We start from the raw sequence: 20717 nt of genomic DNA on the forward strand, positions 1-20717 counted from the left end.
TTATTATTACACAGCATCAAAGTTCAATTGTATCACAACTTCGACAACAATACTATGGTGATATGTATCACTCCCCCTTAGTCAATACTCCATCTCACATGGAAACCACTCCCCCTTACATAATGATCCGAAAACCATATGTATTTGTAATGTGAACTACACATTAATTCTCCCCCTTTATTGACAAATTTACGAAAACTAGTGGGATCCTAATGAAATTTTCATAGAGACATTTCATGACCAAAAGAAAGCACATATCAAATTTTTTAGATGCAATCATATAGCCGAAGTTAGATGCTTTCATCAAGGAGTTTATAAAGATACAAGATAACCCCTATAATATTCCACAAACGCACTCCCACGGAGATTTGGCAAATAATCACAAGTTCAATTAATAACTCTCTCCCATAAGATGTCATTCCCGAAAGAACAACAAGAGCGACCTTATTTTCACAAGAAAATAAGGATTTATTTGGACATAAAAAATTACATACGAATATGAACTTGAATCCAAAAATACTCAACTAAATTAATCACAAGAAAACCCATGATTAATTTAATCGGAAATGCTCAACATAAGAGAACTTACGGAGCCGCAAAGTATATACATAAAAAATATGGATCAGGAAAGATTAATACTGCGAAATAGACAAGGATTCATCCTATTTTCCATCACTATTTGCACAATGACATACAATATACATAATCCTCGTAAACAAAAGTTTTATCCTTTCTTCCATCAAAATATGACATAAAAGGCTTTAAATTTTGTAGGTCAAAAGTTCATTCATTCTTTTATCAATACATGCATATCGACATATGAATGACTTAACTTTTGACAAGGTATGGGATAATCATAGTTCACGGACGCAAATACACATATCCCATAAAAATTGCAATATATAAAACCATAAAGATTAATACTGCAAAAATCATCTTCCAAACAATTTTTAGAATTTAACCAAATAAACCTAAAATAATAAAGATGAAAACATTGGACATAGCTATGTGTAATCACAATAATGGCTATTCCAAAAACTAGTTATTCTTCCTAAAACATAAGAAATAAAAATTCTCATAAGAAGATTTAATAGAAGTTGTAGAGCTTTCTCAGAGCATCTACCGAGAATTCCTTCTCATCATTGAAAAACCCATTGATTATGGGATCGTTCAATTCCTATAATTTTTCATAAACATCCGTCAACTCACTAAGTTCTCTTTTTAGCTCACGCAAGGTGTTCTTTGTTAGAGACAACATTTGTTCATAATGAGTTATCTCTTCTAAATACGAAACAATTTGAGATTTTAAATCATTTATTTTGTTGATGAAATCTTTCACCAAGCCTTTGAAGTTATTATCAAGATGATAAGCATACAGAAGACAGTTAGAGGAACAACCTTCTCCATTATTTATAGCTTTCACTTTCTTCACCCTTGAGGAAGAGATCCCTTTACATAGATACACATTTACTGCTTCGACTGCGTCCCTACTTGCGGTGTCTCTAGTTACAGGAGCCATGAAACTGTATCTTTTAGGGGAAAAGAAGACTACAAACGATTATAAATAGACTTATGAACGCCCAGACCCTAGAAGAATGTAGAACAGGTCTTTCGTGGTTTAATGATCCAATATGTATAACATTAGGAGAATATTTTCTTAACAAAAATAAGAACAACGTATAGATACACCACTTGAGTCACATAGACGCAACCCTCATTTTCTCAAGTTAAAGATGAGGATGCGAATGTCACTGGTATTAGACAGTGAAGACGTGAGCCAAATGCTTCCCTCTTTCACCACATAGTGGTTTACCAAGGTTTGTATAAACATATTTCTTACCTCTTCCGACTCCGAAAGCACTGGTTTTAGGAAAACCCCATTGATTATCCAGATTCATCTTTTGCATGTTCTCTTGAAGTTTGGCAATTCTTTTGTTGTTCCTTTTGAATCTTCAACACGTACTTTGAACATGATTTGCATTTCTACAAAACGAACAAATCAATAAATATTATTTGTCTTGTTGAGTTGCCTTCTGTTTATTACAATCATCAACCTTCATTCTTTCATGATCAACAGGAACAATAGGGTTGATTATGCCTGCAGTTTTGCTTTTAAATCCTAAACCATTTGTGTTTCCAAAGGATTTCTGACCGAATAGCATTGTTGAAATTTTGTCAGAACTTCCAGATAATCTCTGCAGATCATCCTTAAGAGTATTAATATCTTTTTCCTTCAGAGCCATGGTTCTGGTGAGTTTGTCATTAAGACAATCTATCTCAAGATTTTTCACCTGGATTAATGATTCAAGTTTCTTCAATGAAGCTTTTAATTGAAGATTTTCTTGAAGAACCTCTCTATTCAAGAATTAAAAAATCCTTTGGAAACAAAAATTGGGTAGGTGGATGTTTCAGCTGCAAGAGATGAAGGTCCATTACATCCATCAGACGTATCCACGACGTTGACACATAGGAAAGATTATCCATATATTGAATCATCTGAAGAAAAAACTAACAAAAGACGTTTATCACATCTATTGCTCCTTTTTACAAATTCTTTGATCCTTTATGTTATCAGTGATTTATGAAAACCAACATCATTGGAACAACATTCATCAGCCTAAGACAAGTTAGAGGTTTCACTCATGTTGGAAACTGCATTGAATGCGGATGTTCTAACAGAATTTTGATCAAGAATTTTTAACTTTCCAACAAGAGTATTTCTGGAAAGAGTATCAAGGTTATTTCCCTCAACAATGGCATGCTTCTTAGAATCGTATCTAGATGGAAGCGATCTGAGAATTTTCATCACAGTGTCCTTTTTAGGAATGGTCTTATCCAATGCAAAAGATGCATTAACAATTTCAGAAACTTTGTGATTAAACTCATCAAATGATTCTTCATCTGCCATACGAAGGTGTTCCCAATCAGAATTTAGTTTTTGATGCCTATCTTCTTTCTCAATGGTATTTCCTTCAAATACGGTTTCTAAGATATCTCAGGCTTCTTTAGACTTAGTGCACGTAGTCATATGGTGCTGAAGATCTGGGGTAATGACATGTATGATAGCATTTAAGCCGTCAAAATTTTGCTTTGCAGCAAGAATTTCTTCTGGACTATATCTACCAATATCCTTAGGTATAGATAAATCGCCTTCTGTATTTACCGGAGGATCATAGCCATTAAAAACACGTATCCATGTTTGAAAATCACGAGTATGAAGAAAAGCACGCATAGGAATTTTTCACCATAAGTAGTTTGAGCCATCGAAGACTGGTGGTACGTTTATGGAGATAGAATTCCTATCCATAGAGTCAGATCGCTACAAACACAGAATTATAAGCTCTTTAAACGTGTTTGCCTGCTCTGATACCAATTGAAAAAGCGGGGGTCTAACAACCACACCCAATATTTCGCTTAGCAATCTATATGGACTAACTCCAATATACTTTTAAGAGAATCAACTAGTCAGTCAGACTCAATCTTAATAAAAGTATATGAAAGAGTTATATCTCACTTTCTTGAGTCAATACTTACTCAAGAAAATAGAAATCTGCGAGTCTAATTGAATACAAGAGAAACTACTTGAATGGTACCAAAGACCAATGTTCAAGGATCAATCAATTTCAGTAAACAACCGAAGGTTGGATTTCCCAATTGATCGATTCAACGCACAACCTGTGATATTTCAATTATATAAAAAAATACAATGCGGAAAAGAAATAACACAGACACCAGAAGTTTTGTTAACGAGGAAACCGGAAATGCATAAAAACCCCGGACCTAGTCCAGATTGAACACACACCGTATTAAGCCGCTACAGACACTAGCCTACTACAAACTAACTTTGGTCTGGACTGTAGTTGAACCCCAACCAATCTCACACTAATCTAAGGTAAAATTGCGCTCCTTACGTATCTGATCCTAGCAGGATACTACGCACTTGATTCCCTTAGATGATCTCACCCACAACTAAGAGTTGCTACGACCCAAAGTCGAAGACTTTAATAAACAAATCTGTATCACACAGAAAAGTCTATGGTAATAGATAAATCTATCTCCCACAGAAATACCTACGAGTTTTGCTCCGTCTTTTGATAAATCAGGGTGAACAAGAACCAACTGATAACCCGGACTTATATTCCCGAAGAACAGCCTAGAATTATCAATCACCTCGCAATAATCTTAATCGACCAGTGAAAGAAGATATTGAGGAATAACAAACTATGAGACGAAGGTGTTTGTGACTTCTTTTATATCTTGACTATAGAAGAAATCAATCTCAAGCCAATTTTACGATTGTACTCAAACACGATAGAAACAACAAGTTCAGATCACACAACTACAAAGAAAGTAGTTGGGTCTGGCTTCACAATCCCAATGAATTCTTCAAGTCGTTAACCTACAGGTTGGATTTTCCAATTGATCGATTCAACGCACAACCTGTGATATTTCAATTATATAACAAAATATAATGTCGAAAAGAAATAACACAGACACCAGAAGTTTTGTTAACGAGGAAACCGCAAATGCAGAAAAACCTCGGGACCTAGTCCAGATTTTTCGGTAAAAACTCTTTTCAAACAAGTGATATGAGTTTGACAAAAATCTATTCCGTTTATCCCAATAAACTCCTTTGTCAGGTCCTTAGATCTATCTTTTCAACAACTACCAAATTAATTGTTAAGACTATGCAATCAATACTTTGAATCACAAAGAATTGTATTGATTCCGATCTACTCAACTAATCAATCCAATCTATAACAAAGATAAACCGATTATAGTTGGATCCCTTTCCATCCGAAAAAAGTTTTGTGCACACCAAAGATTATGAACCCAAATATTTTCTTTCTCTTCATATGTTCTTTGATCTTCAATAAACAACTGCACACAATCAACTTGAATCTCTTGTGATCAATCACACACAGAACGGAGTCTGTTAATGATGGATTATCACAATGCGTCTTTAGATCTACAAACAGTTCTAAAGATCCCCGTCGATACTTCGATCTAGTTTGAGTGAATCTTATATCAGAAGAGAAGATTCCCAAGCATAAACAAACTAGGTGCAACCAAATTTCAACAACCATTAGTCAATCAAATCAATCGAAAACTAATAATAAAGTGCAATTATCTAGATTTCCACCAACAGTACTCGTAGAGCTTCCCAATCCCAAAGAAGTCTTTAAAACGAGCGGTCGTATCGCCTAATAGGGTACTTTCCTCTCCGAATAGACGACTCCACAGTAACAACACAACTAGGTAGTTTTGTTGGCTCTTAGGATTAGTTTGCTTGAAATGCAAACTTCAGTACTTATAGACAAGGAAGTTTGGACACCAAGGAATTTCCAAAACCGAATATTCTCAAAGATATGCAATAAAGGCAAAAACGGATTTCATAATTCCTGGAAATGCTTTGTCCAAATATTGACCGAAATCTCAGTAGAAAATCTCCAACTAGTAAATGCACATTACTAATTTTTATTTTCTAAAGATATGCATTTTAATTACTGGAAATTAAAAGCATATAAAACTAGAAACCTTAATTAAAAGATTGTCAATTTATTTAGATCCGAGATTCTCCTTAGCTATTAAGGAATATCTTTGGACAATAAAAGATAAGAGTTACTGCACATATTCAAAGTATGTCAACATCTTTACTTTGTAAATCCTTTTTCATATTTACAATCTTGGAACCGATTTTCCACACTTCCAAACAAGTTTAGAATTTAATCATCCGACTTCCAAGAACTATGTGATTGATTATCCTATCAAATCACCATTAATGGGTTTCACGGTTCTACCTCAACATAAAGTTTCGATTCTACCTCCAAGTGGGTACTAGGATCGGTTACACGAGCTACCATAAAATGGATAACTAAATACTAGGATCGGTTACCACTTCTTATGGTAAAACTTGTGATCGGTTGACCAAGTTATATGATCGGTTACACCAACTTACTAAAACTTGTTAAAACTCTTACAGGGATCGATTACACTCTCTCTCTTTTGATCGGTCACACCTCTTACTAGGATCGGTTACCCAATGTCTAGTATTTAGTCACACCAATTTCAAGATATCGATCTTACCATCTCAGGTGATTACTTAAGATCGGTTTCACTAATAAAAGTCATACCAATACAAAAGTCAGGCCTTGTGAATAGTTTTACCAAGATACATAAACAAGTTATGAACGGTTATACTAAACACATATATTGGTAATTCAAAAGATTTGCAATGAACAACAATACCAATAAGCCTAGCGATTTCCCTTTCGATTCACAAAACAAGTTTATGAATTTACTTCCTTTAAACGAATGTAAAAAAAAATTTCCTAGGAAGAAATCTTCATTCATACCCATACATAATCACAATAGCATTCATACGATTTTGTCGATGTCTTGTATACGAAGTTCAAATTTGTAATTCCTTAATACTATGTCTAACTAGAGTGTAATATTCACAGCTTCGCAGTTATGTTTTCAATATGCACGACTTGAAAGATACGTTAGGAATGAAATATTTCAAGTCAAATATTACTAACCTCAAGAGGAAGGATGATGTCGTCGATGTAGCTCTTTACTTCTTCACATTCTTCAAGTCTTCACGTAATACTTGTAAGTCTCATATCCTAGTAACTTTCTAGCTAACCTATACGAAGTTGACTCTAGCATATAATCAAGCGACTCTTTAGATGAGTTTTGGTTCACTAAAATATGACAACCAAACTTGACATACCAACACTTGGTGGGTTCAATCGAGCTATGCTCTAACAAAATTGGCAAAGGTACGAAAATCATGGGTCGTTATGAATTCAACCAAAAGATACTTCAAGATATAAAGGAAATTAGAGATAATACGTAATAACATAGTGAAAAGATGAGGGTACCCAAATACACCACAATATTTTTGTTTCAACCATAAGTCCTCTACCGAATCTGATAGTGTATGGACAGAGTCGAGACAATACAACAATTCGGATCACACTTCGTGTGATCATCTATAAATACGAGATCGAGAGAATATGACAACAAGAAAACTTGTGTGATTGACTATGGATACAAGATCGAGACAATACAATAACAAAGTGTGATACTTGATAATAGGTTCGATAACCAAACTATATACGATCACTATCAAGTATTGCGGAATAGAAAAGTAAATGACACAATAACATTTTGTTAACGAGGAAACCGCAAATGCAGAAAAATCCCGGGATCTAGTCCAGTTTTGAATACTCTCAGAATTAAGCCGTTATAAAAAATCTAATACCAACTTCGTATTGTTGAGACCAAGTAGAGTACCCCTAGCTACTTAGTACCCTAAGTATCCCTGCGACTTCGACTTCTAGAGTCATGCCTGTGAATAGAAAGTCCTTTGTATCGTATTCCAAACAACAAAGGAATAATCCATTTGGTAACCACTCTAATCAATCTTGCTAAAGATATAGATGAGTCGTTGAGAAAGGCTCTTCCGTTTAATCTAATAAACTTCTTTATCTGGTTAGATCATGCTAATTTTAACTACCGGAATATTCAAGTATAGATTCACACTCAATCAATATAATCTCAAAGAGAAATATAAAGAATGTCTATCTCACGCAACTAATCAATTATATCTATCAAAGATAGTTGGATCCTAGCCGATCAAGGTTTGTGCACTAAATACACAAGATACAAAAACTTATAAGAATTCTTCTTCGTCTTCAAATCTTCTTTTATCATCAAAACCTGCACAACACCACTTGAATCTCTTTTGATTAATCATGTACTGAATGGAGTCTTTTAACAAATGGATTATCACAAGATATCTTTAGATCTGAAAATAGTTCTAAAGATCTCGTCGATACTTTGATCTAGTCTGAGTGAATCTTATATCAAAAGAGAAGATTCTCAAGAATAAAGAAACTAGGTGCAACCAAAGTTTCAACAACCGTCAGTCAATCAAATCAAATCGAAAACTAATAACGCTGCAATTATCTACTTTCCCACCAATGGTAATCGTGGAGATTCTTGATCCAACATAAGACTTTAAACGAGCGGTCGTAAGAGATTTCACCTAATTAGGATGCTTTCCTCTCTGAATAGACGGATCCACCAGAAACAACAAGAAATGAAGTTTTCCTGGCTCTTAAGATAGTTTGCATAAATTCAAACTTAGGTATTTATAGACCAAGGATGTTTGGACACCAAGGAATTTCCAAAACCGAAAATATTCTCAAGATATGCAATGAATGGCAAAATTCGGTTTTCATAATTCCAATATATGTTGGTCCAATATTTCCGAAATCTCTCTTTCGAAAATCTCCAATTAGTAAATCCACATTACTAATTTTTATTCTCTTGAGGTATACATTAATTTCTGGTAACTAAAGCATATAAAATTAAAAACCTTAATCAAAAGATTCTTAATTTATTTCGCCACGGGATTACCTTGAGTACCAAGAAATATCTTTGAAAATGATAAGAGTTACTGCTCGTGTTCAAAGTATATTGACATCTTTTGACTGCAAATCCTTATTTCATATTTACATGGATTTGCTTCTTGGAATCTTTTATACCACACTTCCAAACAAGTTTAGAATTGGTTTGCCAAGACTACTATGTGATTGGTTATACCAAATCACGGTTAGTTGTGATCGGTATTTCCAAGTAACGTACATGGGTACGGATCGGCTATACCTAAATATGGTATATGCTTGTGATTGGTCACACCAGTCACTAGGATCTGTTACACCAATAACGAGGATCGGTCACACCAATTACTAAGGTCGGTCACACTAATTACAAGGATTGGTCATACCATATCATGGTGATTACTTATGATCGGTTACACCAATTACCAAGACCGGTCATACCAAATCATAAGTCTAGGAATTGTGATCGGTTATACCAAGATACATAAGCTGAGTTAAGAAAGGTTCTACCAACTCACACATATTGATCATCCAAAGATATGCAATGAATATCAAGACCAATAATCCTATTGATTTCCCTTTCAATTCACCAAAAAAGTTCATGAATGTACTTGCTTTAAACAAATCTAAAATATTGTTCCCTAGGATAAAATCTTCACCATAACCCATACAGTAATCATAACACTATATACAAGATTATGTCGATGTCATATCTACGAAGTTCAAAAGATAAATGTTATACTTAGTAGTCTGATTCCTTAATATTATGATGATCATGTCACATCACTAGAGTATAATATACAATATATATAGCTTGGCAGTTATGTTTTCAATATATCACGACTTGAAGGATACGTTAGGAATGAAATAAGTTCAAGTCAGTATTACTAACCTCAAGTGGAAGGATGATGTCGTCGTTGTAGTTCGTTACTTCTTCACATTCTTTAGGTCTTCGAAGTAATACTTGTATGTCTCAACATTACTATACTTTCCAGTCTAACCTAAACGAAGTTGACTCTATTATTTAATCAAGCGACTCTAGATGAGTTTTGATACTAAAATATGACAACCAATCTTGACATACCAACGCTTGGTGAGTTCAACTGAGCTCTTCTCTAACACATAGTTAATATATAACTCTTTATAACAACTTTATTTAGATGATATCACATAGTATGAAATACTTAGCGCTCATCAAGGAGATTTAAGATACAAGCATTCCTGGTAAATTCCACGGTCACACGCCCCATAAAGATATAATAATTAAGCACAAATTCATTTAAGAACTCTCCCCCATTTGATGTCATTCCCAAAAGAACAACATGAGTCACCTTACTTAAATTAGAAAGAATGACTTCGTCAGACATTAATGTTAAAGCACTGCTCGGTCGAACTCGCATGCGTTGCTATCTCAAGCATGTTTGTCAATGTTAGTGATCAAAACTATAAGTCTTGATTTCTAGCCTATTTATAGATGTCTCGTACTAGGACATAGATTGTGTAGTTGAGCTTAGTTTTCACGGCGTTCATCATTTGAAGACGAAGAACTACTAAGGGGAGATTGTGGAAATTCATCAACAAAAGGGATGTGGAGACTTAAACTCATCTATCACTTGGAAAGTCTAATTCTACTCTATCTCCTATATTGAGACATAAGTCGTATTACGATATAGTTTTCTATATGGACATGAGTAAAATCTCATCGATATAGATTTTACTCAGTAGACAGGGTAAGTATGTGTACCAGGTATGTGTACTTCAACCTTGTTCGTGAATGTATTTTTCATGGTACATGTACCGGGTATTGCACCCTTAAGAAAAATAAAAGTTCCGGAACATACAAAACTTTTTCGGTTTCCGTACCAGGTATAGATACCACACCGATTTCAAAACCAACAGTTCTTTTTCGGTATGCATACCAAGTATGTGTACCATTCCAGGTTCAGGAGTTCACTAACTTTTGTGGTATGGATACTGGGTATGTGTACCACTAAGTCGCTGCCGAATTATAGCTACGTCGGTACGTGTACTGTGTACATGTAATACAGTTCCGGACCTATAACAGTTTTCACAGTTTGTGAAACTGGTATGCATATTGTCATGTATCCAGATTTTCAGTAGTTCTATATTTCTCTCTAGACCAATTTTAAACATTCTTAAATAACATCAATGACACATATCACTGTTCCAGGCTATTTTGAATGATAATATTGAATCATAATTTAGATTACTAATGATAAATTATTCTTAACCGAAATTCATTAAGCATGAACAAATGTTTATTAATCTTAGTCATATATATTTTGAGAACTAATTACCAAGATAACTTGACTCGAAATTCTTTATATGCTTATGATAGTCTAATCAGTTAGGCGACAACGTGTCATAGATAAAAAGATGAATATAACTTAAAAAATAAGTGGTTCAATCTTCACTTACCTTTTGTTGAACAACTTCTCCAAAATCTTCGGTTGATCTTTGACTTCAAACGGTAGAGCGCAATGATAACCGATTCTCAAGTATATGTTCTATCATAATCCGATACTTAACTAATTGTAGACTAGAAATCAAAATATATTTTGACAACTAAATTTGATAACAAGCTTGAGATAGCAACGCTTGTGAGTTCGACCGAGAAATGCTCTAACATAGAGGTTTGGTCATGGCTTGAAGAAGTTTTGTAAGCAGAAAAGACCTTGGTTTCCTAATTTGAGGCAAATTCCTTTAATTTCCTCTTTCGGTTCTAATTCCTTTTTATTTTGCTTGAGGGCTTACCTTTTGATATAGGCTTGAAAATGGGAATAGTTTCCAACTCTTTTGGGCGTGCACTAGGTATGGAGGTCGATCCATCCTTGTTTCACGAGTTCTACTTGTATTAGGACTCTTCGTTTGGGTGTTCGTTAGGAAACTTCAGATTTGAGAAACTTGTGTAGAATGGATATTCATACAGAATCCAATTCGAGTTCCCATCCCTAAATTTCAAAGATAGAAGGATATCATTTCTCATGCAAAAAGAATGACTCAAATCCGAGTTCGTTTGGCCAATCAAATCCGTGTATACTTCTATCTTCAGAAATTATGTATAAAATTTCAGCTGTTTTTCAGATTGCACCGACTTTGATGTCGGGGCCACATCTCCTAGTTAGTTTTTATGATCGAGGCTCCCTTTTGATGTGTTGTGATAGAGACAGGGGAACATATTTTCCTCGGAGGGTAGCCGAAATTTCCTTACACATTTTCTGTTAGCTCGCACGTCTTTGAACAGAAGTTCACAGTCTTCCTTTGGAGAGCTAAAACCCTAATGTCGTCTTGACTTTTAGATAAACTCTAGCTTTTCAAAACTCATGAGGATAATGTGGGACCTAAAAACACATCTACAAGTAAATAGGTCGTGTTTATTGGTGGTGAAAGGCTAAGGAGCATCTCTTGGAGTAAAAACCCTAATTTACCCTTATTATGAGAAATATTTTTCGTTTTGAGTTTTAAGGTCTCTCATGAGAAGTGTGCCTGAGTTTTAGGGTTTCAAGGGTGAGTGAAGACTCATAAGATAAACAGATTAGTCTTGAGGTTAAGTCTTGAAGGGATTAGGAGAGGACTAGGCTTGAAGGGATTGGATGAGATAAGAGGCGATCAAACCTGTGTTGTTTCTCCCTTGATTGTAATTTCATCCTTACAACCTTGTATGATCTTTTCTTTGCTTGTAGCTCTCACAGATACTTCTTAGAAGACCCATGTTTAAGACAGAACGATTGAGCTTATATTTAACAAGGGCTTGAGTGATGAAAGTCTTGACTTCGTGGGCCATGTATCGACCTTGGATTTGGATAAGACACTTGTTGGAGGATTTGGTATTTTGAAGATAATAACTTTGAATGGCCTTGTTTCTGGTGATCTTGTAAATCTTGGAAATTTGATGACCACTATGAGAATCTTTACTTCAATATGAGGTAGCTGCGAGAGTGTACCAATTCTTCCAGGGTCCGTTTTGAGTTCAGGTCCTCTTCTCATATAGAGATTCCCAATATGGAGGAACGTATGGAAAATAAAGAGATGGAATATGCTAAGTAAACGACTCGGGATGCATATTTCAAAGTGAAGCAGCTAAACATGAAGCAAGATATTTTCTCTGAGGGCCTTTGTTGGATAATCTTCGTCAGACTTAATATTTTTATCTCTGGACTTTTCTCGTACACATGCATATTTCCCTTAGTGTAAATCCGGTACATGTTTCCATATCTGAAAACTTTAGACGGGGTTTGGTAAATCCTGGCTTGATTCATTATGATATAGGATTTGGTGTGCTAGGGAAGTCCTTCTATGGATGCGACGAAACTAATTTTGAATATTTTCATCTTCGCTTTGCGAAAGAATTCTAGCCTCTATATCGTGGAACTGATTTCTAGTCCCCAGGGATAATATCTTGCAAGTATTGATCTAGTCGCTGGGGTTGAAGCGTATAATCGTAAGAGAAGTCGATGTTGAATTGTGTTTGAGGCTCGTCCATGAGATCTGAGGCTCGAACAAGATATCTGATTCTCGTTCATACACCTCTAATGAGTAGTCTCTGAGGTGTCTCTAACTTGAAGCGTTCTGAATTCTATTAATTTGTTTCACACCCAAAATCTGTGTATAAATGGTGTAAGATCATGTCATTTAGGAGTTGGATGTTTGGGATGCCTCATGCTAGTAACACAGATGTATGTTGCATAGCTCTTCGTCAGTCCTCAGTTTCTTGTACGAATAAGGATTCTCATTTACTAGAGATGTTTGATCCTCGGGTAAGACCTATGTGTTTCTCGAATTGAGTCTTCAGGGATGAGACAAAGTCGTTATTTTGTCTCTGCTAGGTGTCTTAACAGAGACTCATGAGAATTTCCATTAAAAATTCTCTGTTGAGATCTATTTTCTGGAAGATGGTCAATCGAACTTGAGAGTAGTAGACACCTTCTGTGGCTAGGGGTGATGTGTCTTGTCCTTCAATCATCAAGTCAGACTCTGGCACATGGGGAAGCTTGTTGAGATATTTTTTTTATAAAAGAGGATTTGACTGGGGGAACTTCTAGTAGGAGTCTATATGAGTAGCGTGTGTCCTGGAGCTACGGTCTCAGATCTTTCCATTATTTACTTCGGTGACAGTAGCTAGTTGTGGTTATATGTCGAATAATGAAGCTTTTTTTGAATTATTGGCCTCAAGGGTAACGCTACGGATTTATTTTCCCTTGATATGTTCGGGTGCGAAGATATCCTCCTTCTTGGTGAACTGAGATCACATTGGAAAATAGAACCGTAGAGTCATTGGTGCAGTTCATCTGGAGGCTCATCGAGACTTGGTTGCATAGTTCCTAGGGCTAGTTCCTCCCTTTTCTGAAAAAACTGATATTGAGATAGCATATCGACCAGCGGTTTTGCATCTTCAGATAAGTATGAGCTTTGGCTAAGTATCGTCTTGGAAACTTGTCCTGTCTTATACTTTGTTACGTTTTGGTCATGATCCTCTACAACAGGAAGAACAACAAGTTGTATCTTGGACGGATATGGTAGTCCGTAAAAGTAAACGTTTATGTAACGTTTTGATTAGGTCACGAATTTTTTGGAGCCTTTCCAAGTTTTTGATAAGTTCAATCGGAAACATAATGAAAGAGTTATAAGTAAAATAATGAAGTGTAATAAACTTCATGAGTCCCCTGTGATCGAGTTAACGCGACCTTGACACAATGAATTTTCGAAAAAATATTCGTCTGAATCAAGTTTATAGTGTCATCTGGTTCTTAAGAGCGACGAGGTCGTCTGGATTGTTGCTTCTTTGCTCTATCGCGTTCGTAACGAGATTCAGCTTCTCTAGTGAGACCGATCGCATAGTGGATCCCGTATGTACTATTCTAAATAGTTTTATTACCACTCATCTAGGGAATGTATACTCAATATAGATTTACTGGATCTATCCCTATTGGGCATACTAAAGGGGTTTATAGATAAGTCAGGATGTCGATCTAAGTTTTTTCAAGATTCTATTGAGTCCCTAAGAGCTCGTCTTAGTACTTACCCAATGTTTTCAAGGGTTAATAGTATATTTTTACGGAAATAGATAACTGGGGCTTTTTGTTATGAAGGGAAAGATCCAAGTGATACAAAACATCACTAAACTATTCACAAAGGCCAAACAATCATCAGAGAGACAAAAGGACCGGTGAGGATAATTCTCTCGACTAAGTCTGTAATGGAGTCAAAGAGACTGAATAAATGGAACGATTTTATGTTTAGTATTAGAGCACTGCTCCATCGAACTCGCAAGTGTTGCTATCTCAAGCTTGTTTGTCAAGTTTAGGTGATCAAAACTATAAGTCTTGATTTCTAGTCTACTTCTAGTTATGTCTCGAACTAGGATAAAATGTATAGTTGAGATTTAGACTTCACGGCGTTCATCGATTGAAGACGAAGATATACTGAGGAGAGCTTGGAGGAACTTCATCAAAAAAAGGTATGTGGAGACTAAAACTTATTTATGACTCAGAAGTCTATTCTATTTTATCTCCTATTGAGACTAAGTTGTATAGCTATATAAACTTTTATACACATTTGATATTTCGAGTTGAGTTTAACTCGTTTACATCTTTATCGAAATATGTGTTGGAAGCTTTTTGCTTTAGCTACGTTCATCATTATTCTTGACGAGTTTAGTTGGAAACAATTTATTTGTTGGAAACTAAATAATAAGTCAAAAGATGATCATGTGAAAATTGCCTTGAAATATCTTACATGATTTGTGTGAGACAGTCATTTGATGTTGACTCGGAATATTTCGTATTGATCATTCAATCACTTGAAAATTACTTATAAGCTAATAGTTTGTGTGAGACAGCTAGTGTCGTCTTCTAAGGATGTTTCAATGATTGAAATAGGAGTTTATAACAATCAACCATTTTCTGGATATGGCATAGTATGCATCCCAGTATGCAAACTATTGTGGTATGATTCAGATCCGGAAACCAAGTTTGCCAACTAGTATGCGAACGGTTTTAACTGTTAAAGTCCGGGAACCAAGTATGTGTACCAGTATGCCAACGGTTTTACCTGAGTTAGGTCTGGGACCACAGTATGCATACCCGTTTCCGAACTGTCAGACAAGACCAAAGTCCGGAAGTTAAGTTTGCGTACCTGTTTGCAAACTAAGTTGTTTTATGTTCTAAAAACGGTTAAGTTTGATTTCATACTCGTGAACAAATATATACATAAATTAAGGAATGCAATTTTTGCAAACCATGGCTTAATGTTCATGAATTGATTCTCTTGAATCAATCCGATTTTGTTTCAATTGTGTCTTGTATACTTGTATGGGAATATAAACAACTGAACAACTCTATGAGTAACACAATTAGATTCATTTGATCTAGAAGTGTTAGATGAATGTGTTTAATAGAAAAGTGTTCATATGGCTAACTTCGGTTAACTATTATTAAGCCAACTCAGTATACACGATTAGGTACGGTTACCCATATCTAAATGAAATTATATTACATTTGTATGTAACAAGCTAAGACCATCTAACGGTGGAGAGATATTGTTTTGGTTTTAAGCAAACTTAGCTTGAATCTTAAATCAGGATTTCAACTAACGGTGAATATTGATTTCTTTGTTTCAAAGATATCAAACCCTGATTTGAAGCCTATATAAGGGAAAACTCTAGAAACTGGAAACCTAATCCTCACACCTCCTGTGTGATACTAGTTGCGTACTAGAGTCAATTCTCCTTTAACATAGGTTTTTCCTAAAACCATTATAGGTTAATGAGTTAAAGACTTCATTGAAATTCTGAAGCCAGACCCAACTATTTTCTCTGTAGTTGCGTGTTCTGATCTTACTTGTTCTATTGTATTGAGTATTATCTTTTCTAAGATTTACTCACGATTAATTTATCTCCGATAGGTAAGATATAAAAAGTAATCACAAAGCTCTTCGTCTCATTCTTTGTGATTCCAAAATAACTTGTTTTATTACCATATAGTTAAGTTATTGTGAGGTGATTGATATTTCTAGGCTTTTCTTCGGGAATATAAGACCGGATTATCAATTGGTTCCTGTTCACCTTAATCTATCAAAAGACGGAACAAAACTTCGTAGGTATTTCTATGGGAGACAGATTTATCTATCAGAATATACTTTTCTGTGGGAGACAAATTTGTTTATAAAGTCTTCGACTTTGGGTCGTAGCAACTTTTATTTGTGGGTGATATCAGCTAAGGGAATCAAGTGCGTACAGTCGTGTTGGGATTCAGAGGCGTAATGAACGCCCCTATACCTTAATCGGTGTGATACTTGGTTAGGGATCAACTACATTCCAATCCGAAATTAACCTGTAGTAGGCTAGTGTCTGGAGCGGCTTAATACAATGTGGTGTTCAAATCTGGACTAGGTACCGGGGTTTTTCTAGAATTTGCGGTTTCCTGGTTAACAAAACTTCTTGTATCTGTGTTATTTATTTTCGGAATTATATTTGTTTATATGATTGAAATATCACAGGTTGTGCGTAGTTCAATCAATTGGTAAATCCGACCTTTGGTTGTTGATTGAAATTTATTGACACTTGAATATTGGTTTTTGATACCGTTCAAGTTATTTCTCATATCAATCAGGCTCACAGATTTCTATTTGTTTGATTTCAGATTGTATTGAGAAATTGAGATGTAACTCTTGGATGTTTTTCCTTGATTGAGTCTGACTGTCTAGTCGATTCTCTTGGAATTATATTGGAGTTAGCCTATACAGATTTCCGAACAAAATATTGAGTATGGTTGTTAGAACTCCGATTTTTTAATTAGGTTGATTTAATCAGCTTATTTTCTAATAATGGCCATGATTGAGATCTGTAACTGAGTGGACAACCTCCAACCGTAGTCTCCAAAATGTAGTAAAATCGGTGAGAGGTTAAAAGTGGGATTCTAAGGCTTCTGAAAGTGAGTTACTGGAGGTTGAGCATGAACAATCTTCACCTAAACCACACATTATGGTCGTTCAAAGGATGACTTAGTCACATGGAAGGAAGCTTAAGGCCGGTCTTAGGGAAGGAAGCAGATGAAGAGAGAGATCATAGAATTCTAGGGTTTGAAGAAGAATTGATCTGAGAGTTTTATGAGAAAGTTGTGTGTTAGCTTAAATAAATTGAGGACCTATTTATATTTGAATTCTCTAATCTCAGGCCGGTGAAGATATGGATTGTTTTCGTGCATATAAATTCTCTCATTCTTCGGGAATAAATATAAATAAACTAGGTTGAGGTTATCTCATTATTTCACTGTCTTTACTCTCTTTTTTAGTGAGAAATAGGTTGGTATTTCTCATACGTGTTGTAGACTACCAGACCAAAACCTTAATCTATATCCCCCCAATTGTGTGAAGCTTAGTCAGCCTTTGCAATGATGAGTTGAGATAGGAAAATATTCTCTATACCTGAGTTGGCCAAGATAGGAGATATTATCTGATTTGTGAGAATGACTAGGACGATTCACGTGAAAAGGGATAAATTTCCTCGGAAATGGTGTGTAGAGTGTTAGAGGAGCTGAGATTGGGCTTCCCTTCTCCATGACCGGTCACGTGATAATTGGGCCCCCTTTATCCATGAACGGTCACGTATGTCACATGGAGACCTTATTATTGCTTGTAGGTCCCTTTGTTGAGCATGAGAAGCTCAAGGGAGTTTATCCACGTTTTTGGATAAACATGTATAATTCATGCCCGTTTTACTAGTCATGGGTGTGTTTGATATGCCGAGAAAGGTGAGGCTTGTGCCTGAGTCTTATGCTTGTATAAGATGCTTCAGGGCCATCTAAGATTTGGCTGACGCGACTATGGCCGTCTGAGAATTGGGCGACGTGACTGAGGCCGTGTGGGATTTGGCCGACGCGACTGAGGCCGTATGGGATTTGGCCGATACGACTTAGAGCGTCTGAGATTTGGCTGACGCTAATGAGTCTCCCCAAAGTCAGCTGGGACATGTTGGGGGAGAAAGGAATTCTTGCACTCTGAATAATGTCTCTGTGAAACTTTGGCTCACTTGTGTTTTGAAATGACGAGAATACCCAAGTACACCACAATCTTTTCGTATCAACCTATAAGTATGATACCTTGAGTGATCGTCTATGGAAAAATTCGAGACAATACAACACTAATGTAATCACTTGATAATAGTTACGGTACAAGACCGATATACTATAGGATCAATATCAAGTGCTTTGGATTAACGTATAGTGTTATTTACTTTATTATAATAAAACAATTATCATATGGAAGTAAAGTAAATGACACAACAAGATTTTGTCAACGAGGAAACCGCAAATGCAGAAAAAACCCGAGACCTAGTCCAATTTTGAATACTCTCAGAACTAAGCCTCTATACAAATAACAATGCCAACTTCGTATAGTTGAGACCAAGTAATCTACCCCTAGTTACTTAGTTCCCTCAGTATTCCTGTGTCCACAATAGTCTGGCCTACGCACGTGAATCCCAAGATAGAAATCACTGTCTTTAGTAGATTTACCGAATTAAAGTCTTCAGCACTCAACTCATTTTGATCGTATTCCATACAGTAAAGGAAAAAAGTTGTTTGGTATCTAATCTATTAATCTTTAAGAATAAAGATATGTTGATTTTGTGACAAAGGCTCTTCCATTTAACAAGTAAACTCCTTTGTCGGGTTAGATCAATTAAGATCTTATTACCAAAGTAACTAGATCTAGATTCACAATCAATCTAAACAAATCTCAATAGATAACTACAAAGACATGCCGATCTATACAACTAGATAATCACAAGTCTATCAAAGATGAACGAGATTGAAAACACGGGGGTACCAAAATACACCACCAACTTTTTCATAGGCAACCTGTACGGACATACTTAAATATAATTCTGAGAGTTCAACTTAATGAGTCTCAATAAGGAATAATATTCAGAGTTATATTTCTTTCTCTCATAATCAGAAAGTTGACAGAACCAAATCCGTGAACATGATTTACGTGTGAGAGTTCTTGGACGATCTCAAAAATCAATATCCAAGAATCAATCAAGTCGTATCCAACAAACAAGGTTGGATGTATCTACTTGATTGAATAACGTACAACCTGTGATATCTCAACTATAAAGATAAAAAATAATACGGAAAAAAAAATAACACAGACACCAGAAATTTCGTTAACGAGGAAACCGCAAATGCAGAAAAACCCCGGGACCTAGTCCAGATTAAACTCCAAAATGTATTAAGACGGTACAGACACTAGCATATTACCAATTAACTTCAGACTGGAATGTAGTTGGGACTGAATTAAACCGTCACAATAATTCAGTTACAATCGCGCTCCTTACGCCTCTTAAATCCTAGCAGGACTCTGCGCAATTGATTTCCTTAGCTGACGTCCCTTATAGCCTAATAGTTTCTTCAACTCAATTGAAGACTTTAAATCAATCTTCCTCCTACAGATAAGCCTATATGTGTGATTTCCTTTTTGATCGTAGATCAAGGTGAGACTGGAAATCAATATCAATAGACAAAGTCTAGCTAACCTCAAAATCCGGTCTTATGCTTCCCGAAGAATATCCTGGATTATTATTCACTTCACAAGTATTAAACTTTTGGAATCAACAAAGTTTGAGATGAAGAGAAATTTAATGATTTCTATCTATCTTGGTTGATGGAGCAATCTCAACAATTGATCAAGATCAAGATACTCGATTTATCAAGATAAACAATAGATGAACCTAGATTCAACAATCCCTATGAAGTCTTTGTAGTCGCTAAACCCTATAAGGGTTTTAGGAAGAGGACGACTCTACTTTACAACTAGGACACACAAAAAAGTAGTGTCGGGATCTAAAGATCCTAGTTGCTTGAGGTTCCCCTTTTATAGACCTTCAAACCATAGGTTGCTTTAGTTTTAAGTTAAGATAGCTTTGGAACCAAGCAATCAATATCCACCGTTAGATGAATCTTTGAAATGTGATTGACATACCAAGATATACACTTGTTGATGGTGGTTTTTAGTTCAGGGGTAAAATTGTAAAACCTCACATTTAATGTGATGTCACTCTGCAAAGAAACGGAGCCATGTAAAGTGATCAGTGTTCAACCTCTCCACTGGCGTATTTAATGAGCAACTCAATATGTTCACATGAAACTTATCCATACTTATGCATGTAAGCAACAATCCGCCATGGATTAGTAGGTGCAAAGTCCTACCCAAAATCAGAAAGCAAAGAATAAAGGAGTCGCAGAGAAGGAGCAACAATGAGAGGAAGCGTGGCCATGCCATAAG

This window comes from Papaver somniferum, chromosome 10 (assembly GCF_003573695.1).
Source record: "Papaver somniferum cultivar HN1 chromosome 10, ASM357369v1, whole genome shotgun sequence".
Taxonomy (NCBI): domain Eukaryota; kingdom Viridiplantae; phylum Streptophyta; class Magnoliopsida; order Ranunculales; family Papaveraceae; genus Papaver; species Papaver somniferum.